An 18607-nucleotide genomic window follows, 5' to 3' on the forward strand; every position below is an offset into this window, starting at 1 on the left:
TTCATGACCCCAGATGGGTCAGCAGATCAGAGACTGCACAAGAAAAACGCTTGACCTCTGTGAATTCCAACTAAGATATTCATGTTTCCTGGTTCTGTCAAAATGCCCTTATCTCTAAGCAGAAAGAAAGGTTAGTATTCTGAAGGCCTGTTGGAGGTTTTCTATTTCGTCTCCCCTTAGATCATAGTGAGCATTCCATGCACTGGTAACAAAAAGACTGGTACTAACTTATTACAGAACTCTTAGCAACCAATACTTCAAAGAGTCACGAAACCCACATGTTCGTTCCCTTGGCCTTTCAAGCACCCACTTCCATGGGGAAGAGCTTTCGCCCTCAGCCAAACAAGTACCCTTTCTTTTTCAAGTATCATCAAAATTCATATTAATGAAATTTTGACGATTTTTGAAGATTGTTCATTGACTTAATAGAGATTTGCATAACTACCACATGCCAGACAGTGTTCTAGATGCGGGTGCTTATTAGCATGCGTAGTATGAACAAAGCATCTCCCGCCCCCTTCCCCTCCACATACACCTGCTCTCTTGTACTATGCATTCTAGCGGCAAAGGGACAAACAGGAAACAAAGAAGGTAAATATAATATAGTAAGTCTGATAGAGAGAAGTGCTAAGAGAAAAAGGAAAGTAGGGAAGAAGCTTCAAGAGAACAGAGGGGAGTCAGGTGTTGAAAACGGCAAGATTACAGAAAAAAGTAACAAAGGCATCCAACTTCTATGCCTATTGTAACCCTATGGTGCTTACAATAATAATACTTCTTATTATTGTATGTTAATAATCTTTCTAGAAAATGTACCAACTAAGCTGACATATAAGAATAGGTAGAAATTAGACTAAAGATAATTAGGCTAATGATAATATATTGATCAACAGGCACTCAGACGAGAAATTTCATGTGTTATCCCATGAACTGTCACATGTTATCCCACAAATCCTCTAGGGAGGAGGTGATTTTTAACCAATAAAAATAAGGAAACGGCACCATGAAGTTACCGACCTGACAACACAAACCTAGTGGCAGACTTGGATGTGACTCCAGGCCCCAGGCTCTTGACACTAAACTGCCCTTTGCACCAAGCCCAAGATATTATTTGAAACAACAGATTCAAATAAATATCTCCAAGAAATATAAGGGATCCCTTATTTTCCAGAAGACAGAACAGATGTTTGATGTTCCACTTCTGGAGAGATTTACTAAATTTAATCCCTTTGCTTCACTCTAAATTACACTAAATTGCATGTGTGTCTTTCAGGGCAGAAAGTCCCCAGTATTCCATAACTTTGAGCATTCTTAAGTTTTTACATGTAAACAAAAAGGTTATTGTAATTTAAGAAAGCAAAATAAGGCAAACCTACAGTGTGACTGAAGAATGAGCTCAAGAGAAAAGAAACACAAGGCTGATTAGACCAAGGTTACTAGCAAAGATTTGCCAGGACAGAAGCAAATCCTCTGCTCCCTGAGCTACCCAAATCCTAGACTGCAAACTCACAGACAAGAGCTGGGTTCTTAGGAAAAAGCTAGTCAAAGCATGTGGGCCGACATGGAAATTCACCCCTCAGCAGGAGAGAGCAAGGCAAAACTCTCTAATTCCATGCTATGCTCAGACAATGTAATTATGTTTTAATATTTATATCTTGCTTTATTCCAGGAACGGTAAGATAAACTAGATGTAGAAGAGAAAAAGAAAGGAGGAAAATATGGATAACACCATAGAATGGAGATAGGAATGGAGCTAATACAGAAATACAGGCCATCAAGACCTAAACATTCGCAGTAAGTGTAGAGGGGGTAAAAATTTAGCTCTAAACTGGCTAGCAGCCAATCAAAGAAGAAAACCTAAACAGTTACACTACTCAGTGTCTGGAAGATAAAATATGTCAGTAGTGTTCATATAAGAGGGGGCATTATTAAATGATGCCCTAGCTCCGGCAAAGAAATCTTTTCCAATTGATGAAAGGCAGAAGAGAGTGAACTTCATTTTGCACAGAAAGGGAGACAAGATGGAGTGGACAGATTATAGGCTCCTTAATCTACAGATAACCTTGATTGTTGTAAGGATTAAAGGACACCACATTTGTAGTGCCTGTAGGCTCTAACCCATGATAGGGGCTCAACAAACTGTGGTCATTATGATGAAGATGAAGATCAAAAAGAAGATAACAGAGAGAAGGAAGAGGTGGAAGAGGAGGAAGACTTCTTCAAGACTCAACTTTAGCAGTTACTCATTAAATAGTCTTGCTGAAGTGATCATGTCTCTAGGCCTCATCTATAAGATTGGGGAATATTATCTATTTCAAGGTTTATTGTGAGAATTAAGTGTGATAACATATATGCAAGAATTTTTTAAATGAAGCTACCTTTTACAAGGAGGCTATGATTGCTAAACAATTATTCTGTGATCACTTGCACAGAGTCATACATAGCTGGCCCTGAGTGAGTGTTCTCCTCCTACGGTGATGGAGAGTCATGGAGGTAAAACCTCCTATCCTTTCCACTGTCTGCTGTAGACACATCTGTTCTCTTCTGTCTAAAGGCTTTCACATGTACTGTTCCCTCTGCCTTGAACAATCGTCTTCTCTTGCTACTCTTCACTTAGAATCACATACCCTTCATTCTGACATGTAAGAATAGGCAGAATAGGCTCATCCCTTCTCTCTGAAAGTCTTCCCTCCCTTCCTGACTTTCATGTATCTCACACTGCCCTGTTTGTCTCTCATCATAACACTGCCTTGCAATATTCAGTGTGCTTGTCCAGACCCTGACACTGGACCCTAAGCTCCTCAAAGGTAGGGAATATGTCTCCTCCTTACCACTGTAGCTGTGAACATGTAGCCCAGCACCAGCACAGGGAAGGAAGTCAGTAAATAGTCATTGAATCATCAAAAAGTAAAAGTGGATTCAAGTCATATGATTCTTCCTTTTTCTCCTAAGATGCTGTGATGCTGAACTGGTTGTCATTCTTTCTTGCACTGAAGATGTAGCATCCACACTCTCAACTGGAATTAACAAGTGCTAGAAATTATACTTAAACCTGTGCTCATTCATGTTTCAAAGTCACCTTCCAGAAAGCTTAGGAATATTAAAAAAAAATTGTTAGATCTGAATTTTTTCATCTAAGAGCATTTAGAAAGATTCAATAAGTCAGTTCGGCAAACATTTATCTTGAACCAAGTCCTTTTTTTCTAAGCTTTTTACAACTTGATTCAATTCAAAAGAAATGTAATCTCTTATATTATTTCTTCATTTGTTTATAAATCATTAATATGATTTGAATGAGCTTTTAAAGATGAAAAAAATCACCTTTCATAGATATAAAGCAGCTTTTTCTCTTAAATATGGAGGTCATTTTTTTAACAGAAGAAAATCTGAAATACACCAAGATACTGTTGCCTCCTAATTTGTACCATTTGAAGTACCAAATTTGACTAAATACATTTTCCCATTATGTTTCTACATCTTCAGGATGTACCTCAGATTGCAGTGGGCCATTCAAAACTACTCAGCAAGTCAGGTATCAAAAGCTTCAGATATTTTAGAGCAAATAGTGAAAGGACATTAAATGTTTTGGTCATCTATAGCAACAAAGAGCTGTTGAATGGAAAAATAAAATTACTTGGGCTACTTAGTGAAGCTAATACCCAAGATATGACCTTTCTTCGCAACCTTATAAATATCTTCCACATCACAAGCGGTGCCAGAATTGAATAGAGAGAATTTAAAACAAGGCTGTTTATAGGCAATAAGCTATTATCCTCTAGGACTTAGCAAACTGGCTGTCAGCCAACCTTATATTTGGATACTCCTGGAAGGATAAAATATGACAGTTAATTGGTTTATGTGAGAAGAGTAAAATATCTTAAACAAAAATATAGCCCATGCCAGTCAAATGCTGCAGAAGAGTATTTTCTCAGAAAGCCACATCGACAATATCAGACACATGTAAGCAGAATATCTGAAATAATAGTTAATAATGTATTAATGTTTACTCTGGAAATTCTCTTTCTCCCTTTACTCATTGGCTATGAGCCTGTACAATTTCTTCAAATTGAGCCAATCTGCAGGTACTCCAAAACCACTGCAGTTGATAGACAAGAGGTCTGATCTAATATATTTTATAATAAAATTTCCACATGGTACCCTAAATCCATGCTAAATTAATCTATCTCATATAGATAGAGATAATGTGTAAAGACTCTAGTGGCCAAATGATTCAACTTAGTAGTTTTGCAGCTAAGATTACTTGTCCCCTGTTATGTAACAGGGGGCTATTCATAGAGGTTATTCATAAAAAGGTTATTCATAGAGCCAAGTCTAGAATGCAGGTCTCCCGACCCTTGCCCAGGGCTCTGTCCACTACCCCAACTCAAGTCTTCAAAGCCTACTTCCCATGAGTAACTCACTGTTCCTAAGCTGTGTTAAAGCATGCACATGTGCACACACGTATACACACACACCCCTTTAAAGAGCGTTGCATTACTCTGTTCTTGCACTGCTATAAAGAACTACCTGAAACTGGGTAATTTATGAGGAAAAGAGGTTTAATTAACTCACAGTTTCACAGGTTGTACAGGCAGCAATGGCTGGGAGGCCTCAGGAAACTTACAATCATGGCAGAAGGCAAAGGGGAAGGGAGCATGTCTTCACGTGTCAGAGCAGAAGATTGAGAGGGAAAGGGGAAATGCCAGGCACTTTTAAACCATAAGGCCTTTTGAGAACTTACTACCACGAGAACAGCAAGGGGGAAATCTGACCCTATGATCCAATCACCATCCACCAATTGCCTTCCTCAACATTGGAAATTACAATTTTACATTAGATTTGGGTGGGGACACAGAGCTAAACTATATCAACATATACAGTTTGCTTGATTAAGAAACAATTTGTACACATTCCTGAGTCCACCTAGGAGGAGCGAAGTATTGTCTGAATGGAAAGTGTAGGGAAAGAAGTTTCTAGAAGCAAAAAGGGGACTATTCTCTAAAAGATTTGCAAACAAACTAAAGAGAAGAAACAAAGATACAGGCAGAAAGGAGGCCATGGTCATAGAAAGTAAATAGTGTATTCACTCAGAATAGCAAAGGGTTTGCACCACAAGTATGGCCAGTAAAATCAGTGGAGAAGAGGACTCAAACAATGGCTGGGAAAGGTAGAGGAGTCAAGAATCCTAAAACTCTGGATGTGAGATAGAATTTTCCCTTGATGAAAATCCGAGGTATCTCACTGGTATTGGTGGGGAAAAAAATTTCCTAAAGGAGGCAATCTGGTCAGAACATACCCATTTGTCCCTGACATAGAGGAACTTCCATCATTGTGTTCACATCTCATCATTGTGATTCTGTGATGGATGCATGATCCCTGCATCAAATTCCATCTGGAGAAGCTCTTGCATCCACTTGCAGTTTCAGACTTGCTGTAGTTTTCAATTAGCCCTTGTCTCCTTATCTACTGAAAAGATCAATAGTCAAACACCAGCAAGACCAAGGCCAAGCACTAAATCTAGGAATCACAGGCAGAATGGAGTTTAAGGCTGCCAAGTCAGGCATTTGAAGATGGGCTGTGATTAGACAAGGAAAAAAGCCACTGAAAAAACTAATGAGGATATGTTTTCAGTGGATGTTTAGGCTAGAATCAGGGGACAGAGGCGGGGAAGGGATGCAGTGGCTGGCTGAATGTAGCTGGCATGATTGGCATGTGAAAGACACAAAAAAGGAAAATTCTTATTTGTAATCATTCTACTCTATGTTTTCAAAAGACATTTGAACATACAGTAAGGTTAACTGCTATGGATGGATGTCTTTTCATTTGCAATCTGCAATAGGATAATGTTTTCCCAATCTGATTAATATTCTTATTAGTTCAGAGAAACAAAATCATTTGTTTGACTCTGTACTTTCAATGGCCCTAGTAATTTCCAACAAAGAATTATAAATTAATCCAGGATGACACTGTAGGGTTTCTTTCATTGTATTTCTTTCCAAAAGTAGTTGTGACCCTGATGAACCACAAGCTCTGTGATGCCCAAGTCACTTTACTCCTCCAAGTCCCTCTTGTGTCATCTGCAAAATTAAGGCATCAGTTCCAAAGACCTCTCCTTTCTCTCTTACCCTAGCAAGCCATAAATCTCAGAATATATTCTGGATTTGGCCTGAGTACATCTTTACGTAGACATTTTATCTATCTTGCTACAATAACAACCACATGCCCCAGATGGGAAAACCATGCTGGAAAAACCCCAAGGCTCTGTCAGCATAATGCATGGGTGTGGTGAAGACAGGCAACTAGATTGTGTGTGAGTCAAAAACATGATTAGAAAACGGCAGATTCTGATAAACAGTTCAAGCTCATGGAATGTAGCTAAGAAAGACAGCATAAAAAAATAGTCCATAGATTCAGAATATCACAGGTCAGACAGGATAATGAAAGCCAAATAAAACAAGGGAAGGGAAAAGATGCTTTTAGAGTGACACTACGGTAAAACATTGCTAATTACCATTTGGTTATTGATACCAAGCCTACATTTTCATTTAGGTGACTTTTAAACTTTCTTACCCTCATAATTTGTGATCAAATCACATCACCGCTCACCTCTCTCACCCCAAAATGAAATTCTGCATTATCCTGAAATGTATGATTTGCATTTGAGAAAATTTTGAGTTTTTCAAACAATTAGGTTAGGTTTGAGGGGGAAAAAATGGAAAAGAAACATCCCTCCTAATTATTTCCACTCTAAATATTTTTTCTTAAACAAGATAGTTGCTTCCTATGAAACAAACCTGCACGTTCTACACATGTATCCCAGATATTAAGTTTAAAAAAAATTTAAAGATAGTTTCAAAGAACACCAAAACTTTATCATAATCTCCACTATTATCTAAAAATTTTCTCATAACTTATTTCAGAATTTGAAGGTAAACAGAAACCATTTCTCACTCCCATTACATAACTGAAGATACTTAGGTTCAAAGAAGTCAAGTAACTTGATCAAGGTCACACAGCTGAAAACAGGAACATAATCGTCTGGGCTGTAGGTTTCTCTAAGTCTTAGACTACCCTGCCTGGCACGCCTCTTGTTTGGAGCAAAATGCTAGGCAACAAAGCTCCCACAGGCAGCCTTTTGGCAGAAATCTACTTCTGTTGGGGGTGAATGTGCTGAACCCCAATTGCTAAGAATAGCTCAAAGCACCTTGGAAGGAGTGCTGGTTTCTAAAGAAATCCCCACTTAAGGAGTGTGCCTCCTTCTCCTCAGCCCATCTGTCGTTATGAATCTCGAGTAACGCATCAGAGATCATTCAATCTATGGAAACATATTGAAGGTATTATATATGTCAGAGATGCCTTCTCTCATATTTCCATTAAAAGCTCCCAGCTATGCCAAAAATGTTTCATTCCCAAATAAGGCACATTTCAGTAAATGAGATGATGGATAGGACTTAAAGAATCCTCTAAGGAAGAAAGAAAGTTCCAAAAGGAGAGGGAAAACTTGCCAAAAAAGAAAACTGCAAGCAGTCTCATAAGAAAGGGTTTCTTTCTTTAATAATACACTGTCTCTTAAGGCCTGTAACCTGCAAAGTACAACTTTCCATTCATGTCACTTTTCCAAACTTCTATTTCAAAATTAGATAGCAAAGATCAGTGGACCAAAAAGTGGACAGAAATGAGTCTATGTGGATATGCATGTGTTTGTGAACATACATGCACAGGTGCTCCTGTGATCATGGGGTGCATTGTTTATTGGAAGAAATGCAATGATCCGAAAAGTGTTCATGTTCAAATCTTTTTCCAGTTTCAGCTAGTGGCCTCAGTTTTGTGATGTACATTTAAACTTCAAAGGATCTTTCTACTTTAGGGAAGACCTTTCTCTGACAAATATGAAATTTCCAGTCTGTTTCAGATCCAAGGTGAGAAACTGGAGATACAGTTGTGACCAGGATAGACCAAGTCCTGCTCACATTTAGATTATAGTCTATCGAGAAAGTCTGAAACTCACATCTTTAGGACAACTTGTTACACATCTGTCAATGAGATCTGAAGAGTGCCTAAATTCTAGAGACATGGCAGAGAGCAGCTAACTCATTTATATCTCTAATTCTCTAGATAACCTCAACACTTACAACTTGGAATCCTTGAAAGGTCTGAAGATATCTGTGCCACCATACTGCCAGAAAAGAGACATAAAAACTACTGGGGTGATTTTTCCTATTCATTTGAAGCTACCCTTGCCCCAATGCTTTAGTAATTACCAAGCCTCAGGTTATTGTTCAGTTATTATCTTGCTTGACCTCACTCTGACATTTGCTAATGAAGATTATTTCTATATACACACCCAGCACTCCACACAGTAGATACTCAATTAATACTATGTATGATTAAAAAATAGGTAATACTAAAAAAATAGAAATGGTAATCTTTATCATAGAGATGCAATATAGTCATAATACATTCAGTTTTTTCAATCCTCTAGTTTTCATAGTACAGTTAACACTATTAAAATAAATGAATATTACATGCTATTATTTTATAAGCAAACTTTTTACTTGTGAATTTTATCACTCTACATATTTGGTACTCCTTTACCCTCCACCTTCATGGAGGGCAATTCAATGGCTTTCTTTTTTTTTTTTTTTTTGAGACAGAATTTAGCTCTTGTTGCCTAGGATAGAGTGCAATGGCACAATCTCAGCTTACTGCAACCTCTACCTCCTGGGTTTAGGCAATTCTCCTGCCTCAGCCTCCCAAGTAGCTGGATTTACAGGCATGCGCCACCATGTGTAGCTAATTGTATATTTTTAGTAGAGACAGAGTTTCTCCATGTTGGTCAGGCTGGTCTTGAACTCCCAACCTCAAGTGATCTGCCCACCTCGGCCTCCCAAAGTCCTGGGATTACAGGCGTGAGCCACTGCACCCAGCCATTCAATGGCTTTCTATTGGACATTCCAAGAATGTTCAACTGAGCACATCAACACATGCTTTGTTCACTTAACAAACACCCAGGAATGCCTAGAACATAGAAGGGAGTTGGCACCAATATAAGCTACCACGTATTGTAATATGTCATCGACTGAGCACACAAAATTTTAATAAAAACAAAACTGGTTGCCCAGTTCAGTTTTAAGGCACCACAGGAGATTTGATTATTGTGTTTATGCTTTTTCACCTTCCTTCTGGTTCTAGAATCCATCCTCCAGTCACACACTCCTGATGTTTTCCACCTCCCACTTACGTGAAGATCAAATAGGCTAATCTTCTCCTTTCTCTCTCTAGCAACTGAGTCATGATTTCTGTGAAAATAATCAATATGCTGTATAACCACAAGCTCAGTGCCCTCTCTATTTTAGAAAAGAGCCAATAATCTATCCAATTCATATATATATTCAAAAAGTGAATTTTTCATTACTACAACACATTTTTTTTTTTTTGAGACAGAGTCTCACTCTGTCTTCCCAGGCTGGAGTGCAATGGCATGATCTTGGCTCATTGCAACCTCCGCCTCTCAAGTGCAAGCGATTCTCATGTCTCAGCCTCCCAAGTAGCTGGGATTATAGAAACGAGCCACCATGCCTGGCTAATTTTTGTATTTTTTGGTAGATACGAGGTTTCACTATGTCAGCGAGGCTGGTCTTGAACTCCTGACCTCAAGTGATCCACCCACCTCAGCCCCCCAAAGTGCTGGGATCACAGGCATGAGCCACTGCACCAGTCTTACAACACCATTTTCTGCAGAAGCAAAGCTTCCCATTAACATTGCCACTGCACTTGGCCTAACTCAATGTCTGAAAGATTAGTATTATTCTTTCTACTACATTAATAGAGATTAAGTTACATTATTTGAAAATAATTCTTCAGCATTCCTATCATTCTTTATTCTGGAAATAAAACAAATAAATGGTCAAACCATTCTCCATTCGAGGTTCCAAAGACCTTGGCTGGCTGTCATCCAATCCACACAGCATTCTCATAACTATTTGTTATTCCAAAGGATTCAAACAGGTTTTCTCTTCCTAATGGCAGCAATAATCATATTCCTTTTCTATCTCTCTGTTAGGGAGCACTGCAAAATCTGGAAAGTTTCAAAAGTATCATCTATTATTTTACCTTTATTAAAATCATATTAAAACGTACTATTATGCCCATTTTACAGATAACAAAACTGATCTCAAGCAAGTTTAATGACTTGCTCCAGTTAAAATAGCTACTAAGTGAAGAGCCCAGGATGCAACGGGGTCTGTTAAAGTCTCAGTCCACAGCCTTCCCCCATAATCTTGCCACATTTTCTTGTCCCCTGCTGGTGTTCAGAACATGCTGTCTCCAAAATACACATTCCTGAACACAAACCTCTCTTCTATTTTCCCCATAAACTCACTGCCTTCAGGAACTTTCAAAATTAGGAGGGAAAAGATATATAAAGCAAAGAACTAGGGAGAAACTGTAGAGATGTTTTTAAATGTGTGCTTTCTTTAAAATGCAGCTTCCTTGGAGATATTAAGAATTTCACAAATGTTATCCAGGCTTGGCATATTTATGGAGGCCCAACACAGTTTATGCTCACCAAGGGATGGAATATCAGACAGCATGTCACTAAGGGAGAGGGTGTTAGGGATAGAGGACAGACCTCAGAATCTCCTGTCTCTAATCACTTAGGCACCTTTCCAACTGGGCTATAAAAGCAGCAGCACTCTCAGTTGTCTGATGCATTCTGACACAGTAAGGAATGGCCATAAGCAGGACCCTGCCTCATGGTACTCACACTGGCCAGGAGGCAGCCACGCTCCTCCTTCAACAGCAATTTCTCATGTCTGCCCATTCGTGGGAAACCTTCATGACTATGTTACAGTCAAGAGTCAGAGGTTCCTATCACTTGTTCAAGGAAGTCTCGAGCCACTTTGCCTCTTTCTAAATTCATCTCCTGTACAACCTTCCGAGCCCCGCAATGCACACACGTGTGCTCTCGACACCACCTCCATCACAGCTAAAATGAATCAGACTCTTTCTTCATTTATGTTGAAAAACTCTATTCCAAAAAGGACTTCAAGCATCCTGGGCCAGGGAGATGCTCTCAGCTCCACCTTCTTTCCTCAGTTAATAACTTTCTTGCCACCACAACTTGGCCCTCTCTATGATAGTAACCAAACTAAAATCATCATTGATGTGGCACTTTTTTAAAAAACATAGTGAACATTTTAATTATTCATTTTGCATTATGAACGCCCACAAACTGAATAAAACACAACATGGTCAGATGAGTTAACTGAAATATCCCAAGACGGAAGCAGATGATCCTGGAAGAATGCAGCTTACACAAGGATGGCTTTCCTCAGGGTTCATCAGCTCCAGAACCCCCTTTGCCTTCACTCCTACTCCTATTTCTCTCCAAGCTGCCTTTCTCCCTGTTTTTCTGCAAGTGATTTCTATTTTTAAATCTTGCCCCATCATCTTTGCCTCTGAAGATCTGTTTCCAGCTTGGACTGGAGGATGGAGTGTCTCCTTCCTCTGTGTTTCTGGAGTTTTGTCCATGTCTCCATTCTATCACATCTCGCATGGCATTGTAATCAGTTGGTAGTCTTTTTTACCCACCTCTCACAGTAGATTAGGAGATCCTCAGGAAGATAAACTACATCTTCATTATAATTGTCTCTAGGACCTGCTAAATTAGCATGTAGCCATCCTTGGTAGGTATTTGTTCATTGCATCTTACAGTACCATGGCGTCATCTGAGTACCTGCTGATACTTTTGTGTTAGCATTTTAGTGTCTTAGCTAGGACTCTATGTCTTGTGTTTATCTTTACCATCAAACTAAGCTTCTTGGAGGCAGGAGGATAGCATTTCCTTCTGTCACTCTCACAGCACCTACCACAGTGCTTCACTCATGGTTGATGTTCAAAGATAAATAATTATCAACGGTAATTATCATTTCCCTGTAGAGGTGTGGAACTGCCAATAATGAAAGTCCCAGAGTGACCATATATTTGTGATACTGTTCCCAAACAGAATGCAGTCTTTAGTCCAAGAATAGGATGCCAAGCCCTTGCAGGTATTCATGCCACCTGACTGCCTCTGTCTCCTTTCAGTCATGGTACCTGCCCATCAGACCTCCTTTGGCTGAGCTGAGGTGAAAAACTGCAAGTATAAAAGGCATCCTTTTTCTTCCTGAGAGTACAATTACATAAAAATAAGCACAAAACATTAATATGAAGGATGATGGCACCAAAAATTAGGAATGTGTAGAAGCCACTTAAAGTAAAACGAATGACTAGAAGCAACATGGTCAAATTCCAACCACTATCTGAGATCAACAGTCTTGTCATTTCTTGGTTCTTAGGTAGATATGAGCTTAAGGTATAGCAAAGCATGGAGCAAAATGAAAATTATTATTCACTCGTGCTGTGGTTAATTTTAGTACTAACTGGTACCACCAAAGTGAATGGTAAGCTTGACAAAACATACATTAACCCCTTCCCTGCTGGTAAACATTAGAATCCTCTAACATTCCTCCGTTCCTAAAAAAGTAGGGGATAATTTCTTTGATACCGACAAAGCCTGGGAGAGAAAATGAATTGTAATTTATATCAGAGTGTGACTTTGTGATAAATAATTCAGAAACAATTTTAATTTAAGAATATCTGTTAAAACATCATTGATGTACAATTATATACCTACACTGCCCAAGACACTGACCATTACTCATACAAAATGTGGGTATTGAACACTTGAAATGTGGCTAGTCCAAATGGAGATGTGTGGTAAGTATAAAATACACTTCCAAATGTGTAGACATCCTAAAAACATGTGAAATATCTCATTAATCGTTTTTATATGAATTCCATGATATACTTTAGATATAATGGCTTAAATAAAATATATTATTAAAATTAATTTTACCTGTTTATTTTTACTTTTTTGATGTAGTTACCATAAAATTTTAAATTATATATGTGGCCTGCATTTTATTTCTATTGGATAATACTACTATAGATGACATGACAGCAGAAACCCAGTAAAACATGGCTTATGCTACAATTCACACTGTTTTCCTCAAACTCCAAGTACAGGTAAGACAGTCTGGGATCAGCTTTAAGGATATGTAGTAAAATTCACCACAGCAGAAACAATAAAACTTGTATCCAAATTTAGATGGAACTGAGGGGAGAAGAAACAAGGAAAATACAAAAGAATGGAAAATTCCAAAACCGTAACCTTTTAATCACAGAAAATAGCATATGCACTCCTCTAGTGGAGACACGTACTGAGACACTGCCTCCTCCCACCTCAACTCCTTCATACCTAGCTCCCTGATGAAGACCCATCAGGTCACCCCTCCCAGTAACTGTCCTCAGGAGACACTGAACAGTACAGAGCTTGGTAATGGGAGACAGACATTCCTTCTGCTACTATGGATGGATAGTTACTGAAAGTCACTAATATCTGGTGCAAATTTCCAGGTGTTCCTTATGGAAAGGATGGTAGTCTTTGGTCCTTTCGAATGGACAACAATGATTTATTTCTTATGTTTCCATTAGAAGCACAAGAGGGGAAGCCCAGAGGGGAATAATATTTACGAAATAGAAAGCAATTACCTTTCTTCTTCCTCCAACTTCCAAGGCAGGGAGGAAAATTCATTGATGAGTATTTATTAGCTAATGATGAAAGGGCACTTCAAAAATGAAAATGGCTCTAAAATGCACTGCATTATCCTGATTGCAGAAAATGGAGACGAAAGGGAAAGGGCGCTCTATAAAATGTCCTCTGCAATTGGCTCCGTCTCTCATAAGCCACTCAGATTCCTTTGTCCCTCCCAAGATAATAACTTGTCTTCATGGTCATAGCCAAGAGCACATTCTTTGTTTGGTTACATAAGCTTCTAAAAATAGCAATTTATCATGGAAATGCTAAAAGATCCTTGAACATAGCGTTTTAATGGACTATTAAGTTATTGCAGTGTCTGTTTTCTTTAACATATTATAATTAAAGATAAAATCTTTTGGGGCACTTTTCAAACGAGAAGTATATCAGTCTCATGCTTTGGATATTTCTTCATCTTGAAAAACATGAAGAAAGGTTTCCTGTGGCCAAAGAAGTTTCACCACAGGCAGGGAGATGAATTTTCTCCTCATTATTGAGGTACAATAATAAAAAAAGAGGAGGTTAATTCAAAGTGTAATTTATTTTTTCTGTCTGTCTAGCTAGGTTTGACAAATGAATTCAAAGTAAAAGAACCTGAGAAATTAGCTGGCAGAATATTTAAAGGAAACCTAATAATGCATTTCTCATTTCTTCTTTAGTTGAGAACTTTATAACTGAAAGAATCCCAAGAAATAATCTAGTTAATTTCCCTCTAAAACCAGAAGGGCAGTCTATGGCCATACCACCCTGAATGCTCCTGATCTCATCTAAAACCAGAAGGGTAACATACCCACCAAAATTACACGGCAGGGCTGGCTCCCTGTCCTCTGTCCTGCGTCACGTGTTATCATTCACCTTTGCACCCAGTGAGTGAACGAGTAGATAAATGAATGAAAGAAAGAATAAAAGAAATGACTCAAACAGAACTTGAGTACCCTTGGAGGTATATGATGCCAACGTGTTAAGCTGGCACCACAGAAAGTAGAGCCATAGCTCTGTCACCTATGCTGGAGTGCAGTGCTATGATCTTAGCTCCCTGCAGCCTTGACCTTCCAAGCTCAAGCAGTCCTCCAACCTCAGTCTCCTGAGCAGCTAGGACTACAGTTGTGCGCCACGTTGCCTGGCTAATTTTTTTCTTTATTTTTTGTAGAGATGGGGTCACCCTGCATTACCCAGGCTGGTCACAAGATCCTGGGTTCAAGTAGTCCTCTTGCCTTTGCCTTCCAAAGTACTGAGATTACAAGCATGAGCCACCATGCCTGGCCCAGTGTTTTGCTTTTTTTTTTTTAATATTTTTTTAAAATTGAGATGAAATGTGCATCACATAAAATTAGCTATATTTAAGGAAATAATTTAGTAGGATTTAGTAAATTTACAATATTGTGCAACCACCACCACCACCTCTAACTAGTTTCAAAATATTTTTAACATCCCCAAAGAAAACTCCATACCCATTCAGCTTTCCATTTTCTTCTTCCATAGCCCCTGGAAACCACTAATCTGCTTTCTGTTTCTATAGATCCACCTATTCTGGAGATTTCATATACGTGGAATTACACAATATGTAGTGTTTTGTATCTGGCTCCTTTCACTTAATATGATGTTGTCAAGGTTCATCCATGCAGTAGCATGTATCAGTACTTTATTCCTTTTCATGGCTGTATAATATTCCAATATATATATATATATATATACATACACACACACACATACATACCACAATGTAGTCAACTCTTTCTTATCCATATGTAACTTACATGTGATAATTTTCGACTTTCAGTACTCACTGAACTCCCCACCATCAATTAACATTAAGAGTCCTCACTCAGAAGCCAGTCATTGTTCCAAAAAATGGAGAGCTGTTTTAATATTGCATCAAGTCAATATAATGACTCTCTTTGTAAAATCTGTCCTATTCAACAAAGCATTTCTAACGACAACCCAAGGAAGTAAGTACTATTATTATTATCTTCGTTGTGAAGATGAGAAGACTTTGCTGTAGTGAGCTGAAGTAGCCATTCAGTGTCACTGCTGGTAAATGGCAAGACCAGAACTGGACCAACCCTTCCCTTTCCATCCACTGCCCAGGGTCCGAGCGCAAAACTTGTTCCATTATCAGAGAGAAGAGATATGAAACTCTGAGGTACTCACTGCACATTGCCCAGCACCAGTAATTGAGGAAATTCCCGGAGCAGTGAGATAGAGTCCTGTGGATGAGGGGGCTTGAATTCAGAAAGTCCCCAGACAAACCTCCAAAGAGGGATAGGAATAGATAGATATGAGGACTGAGCAAACTCTCAGAGCAAAGCTTCAGAATATTTCAGAAGTAAGGAGAGAGATAAAATGGAGCAGGAATGAGGTTTGTTTGATGTTCAGTGGTGGGTTGATTGGTCCAAGTCAGAGCTTGACATAAGTTCCGGAGTTAAATAGAGATATTATGGAAGGTTGACAATTATGACAGCATAGATAATGGAGATGACAATAATTGTACATGCCTTTCAAAAACTCAAATGATACAGCATAAGTTCTCCCCATAGGCACAGTGCTTTAAAGTTTATACAACACCTTCACATCCATTATCTCCTGAGGTCCTCATAGCAACCCTGTGAATTAGGATGGGTATTCTTCTACCCATTTTCTTGATGCAGAAATTGATAAGGAAAGTTGAAGCCTGTAGCCACACACCCAATAAGTCATGAATCCGTGACTCAAATGAAAGTTTCTTAAGCCTGTAAGTCTTGAATTCTCTCTGCAACACCATGTCACCTCAGGCCGACTTCAAGGGAAAACAATTATCCTAAATGAGTTTGCAAAAAGGAAAAGAGCCTAGAAATAAACATTGCTCCAGGCAGGAGAAATAGCAAAACACAGCCTCTCACACTGTTGATGGGGAAGAGGACATGACTTGGTCCTGAGTGTTTCTCATTTGGTAGCTCACACACATCCCTTCTCAAAATCTGAAGTCATGAGACCAAGGTTACATCTGAGACAGTAGGAATGTAGTCTATCACCTGTAAAGGAGGAGTTGAAGGTTTTTCCAAAGTTCAGATCTTTTCAAATCAAAATAGCTTCAGTTAATCCAGGGATATGCACAGTTACATTTGGTTCTGAAACACGGGGCATTTTATTTTGTCTATAAGAGTATCCCTTCTTCTTTAATTACAAGCACTTACTCAGGAAAGAAGCCTTTCTGTGACACTGTCATGTTATTTTTCTAAAAACAGAATAAAGTCGGGTGCAGTGGCTCACACCTGATATCTCAGCACTTTGGGAGGCTGAGGCGGGCAGATCACTTGAGGTCAGGAGTTTGAGACCAGCCTGGGCAACATGGCAAGAGCCCCATCTTAACTAAAAATTTAAAAACATAGCTGGGTATGGTGGCACATGCCTATAATCCCAGCTACTCATGAGGCTGAGACATGAGAATTGTTTGAACCTGGGAGGCAGAGGTTGCAGTGAGCCAAGATCACACCACTACACTCCAGCCTGGGTGACATACGTATGTACATACATACAATAAAAATAGAATGACTCAAATCTGGGGCCTCTTCATTGGGCTGTAGGGCTCTGAGGTGGCAGCTCGATCATCAGTCAAGAAGAAATGGGCTGCTCTTCCCCAGTTTGTGGGGTCCAGATAGAAGAGCCCCCCCTCTAAGGTTGTGGAAGGCCCACCAGCTCACCATCACTACCATTTTGTTCTCCTGCTAACATCTTGGAAGTTCCTTACACATCATGCTATGGAAATAGGAGAGGATCTTACAGTATCTGGGATTTATAGGCATAAATTCCATTAGCCAGCTTCACAACTAATTATTATTCTAACACTCAGTGTGGGGTAAATTATAATTGATGTTAATACATGAGGAGTAATGATTTATTTTAGTCCCTCTAAACAGTAGAATAATATCTGTGTTTATGCTACAGTGGGGTGGAGGGCCAGTGTGTGGGAAGGAGGGAGAAAATGGTCACTAGTGAATGTTTTGCCCTTCTTTCTAAAAGCTTATCAGACCTCAGGTGGACTGACCTTGGCCATAAATCAGATGAGTGGAAACTTAGACGTCTGTGTGTTTCGTTGAGTTCTGATTCATTTCATTATTGTCTAAGTGGTTAGGCAAATTTTGACCTATCACCTCTCCCACTCTCTAGCTTCTGCTGCTCAGCACTGGGTGACCTTGGTGAAACATTACAGCCCTTGCACTACCACGGTGTCCGGTAATGCAACCTGAATCCGGAATCAGGTGCCCTAGGCTTGAATCTTGCATTTGTCATTTATTAGTCATGTGACCTTACCTAAGCAGCAGGCAGGCTGATGAGCCTGCATTTCTTCAGCTGTGTACAGAAAATAACACACCTACTTCTTGGCACTGTTAAGGAAATAAAATAACGTATATTTTTAAAACTTGAACGCTTTAAAATGCCATTCAAATATGATTTATCTACCCACTAAACACATGCAAGTCACTATTCAGGTGAAAATAATCATCTGCATACTTCCTTGTGTAAGTTTACTGCCACGTTTTCTTAGTCATTTTCACAGGATAAAATTAAGAGGACATTCAAGTGAAACCAGACCATGAAAGGGCTAACTTGGTGTGTTCTAGGCATAGAGGGTAGGGAGGCTTATGTTAAAGTGGTTCTAGTTAATATCTCACATGTCACTCATTGTAAAAGCAGTCCCAGGGACTGACCCATGAATGCCCTGTTGTTGAAAATCCTGTAATGAAGAAGAGAATATGACTTCACCAGTCTCCTTCCCGCCCCTGGAAGGGTTTCCATCATTTCATTAAAAGAGAAAAAACCCACCACATACTGCTCAATATGGTGACTGGCTCCTGAACAGTCAGGACGTTATTTTCAAACACATTCTTTCCTTGCTTTTCCATCCCCATGGGGCCCTGCTCTAATTCCTGGCCTTCTGAAACCCTGTGGCTGCCGCTTCCATCTTACTGAGCAGATTTTTAAACAAAGTCC

The 18607-nt window shown here is 39.2% G+C and overlaps 1 long non-coding RNA gene across 15 annotated transcripts in view; it reads right to left on the reverse strand.

Moving 5' to 3' along the window:
• The window catches only part of LOC108593745 (uncharacterized), a 363338-nt gene that overhangs the window by 252293 nt on the left and 92438 nt on the right, over positions 1–18607 (reverse strand). Inside the window, exon 1 of one of the 15 annotated variants that reach the window (XR_013523098.1) lies at positions 13591–13791. The exons of the other annotated variants lie outside the window; for them this stretch is intronic. This is a non-coding gene — a long non-coding RNA (uncharacterized LOC108593745). Of the gene's footprint in view, positions 1–13590; positions 13792–18607 lie in introns of those variants that run through there. 15 annotated transcript variants of the gene reach the window in all.

Source organism: Callithrix jacchus, chromosome 10 (genome assembly GCF_049354715.1).
Source record: "Callithrix jacchus isolate 240 chromosome 10, calJac240_pri, whole genome shotgun sequence".
Classification (NCBI taxonomy): domain Eukaryota; kingdom Metazoa; phylum Chordata; class Mammalia; order Primates; family Cebidae; genus Callithrix; species Callithrix jacchus.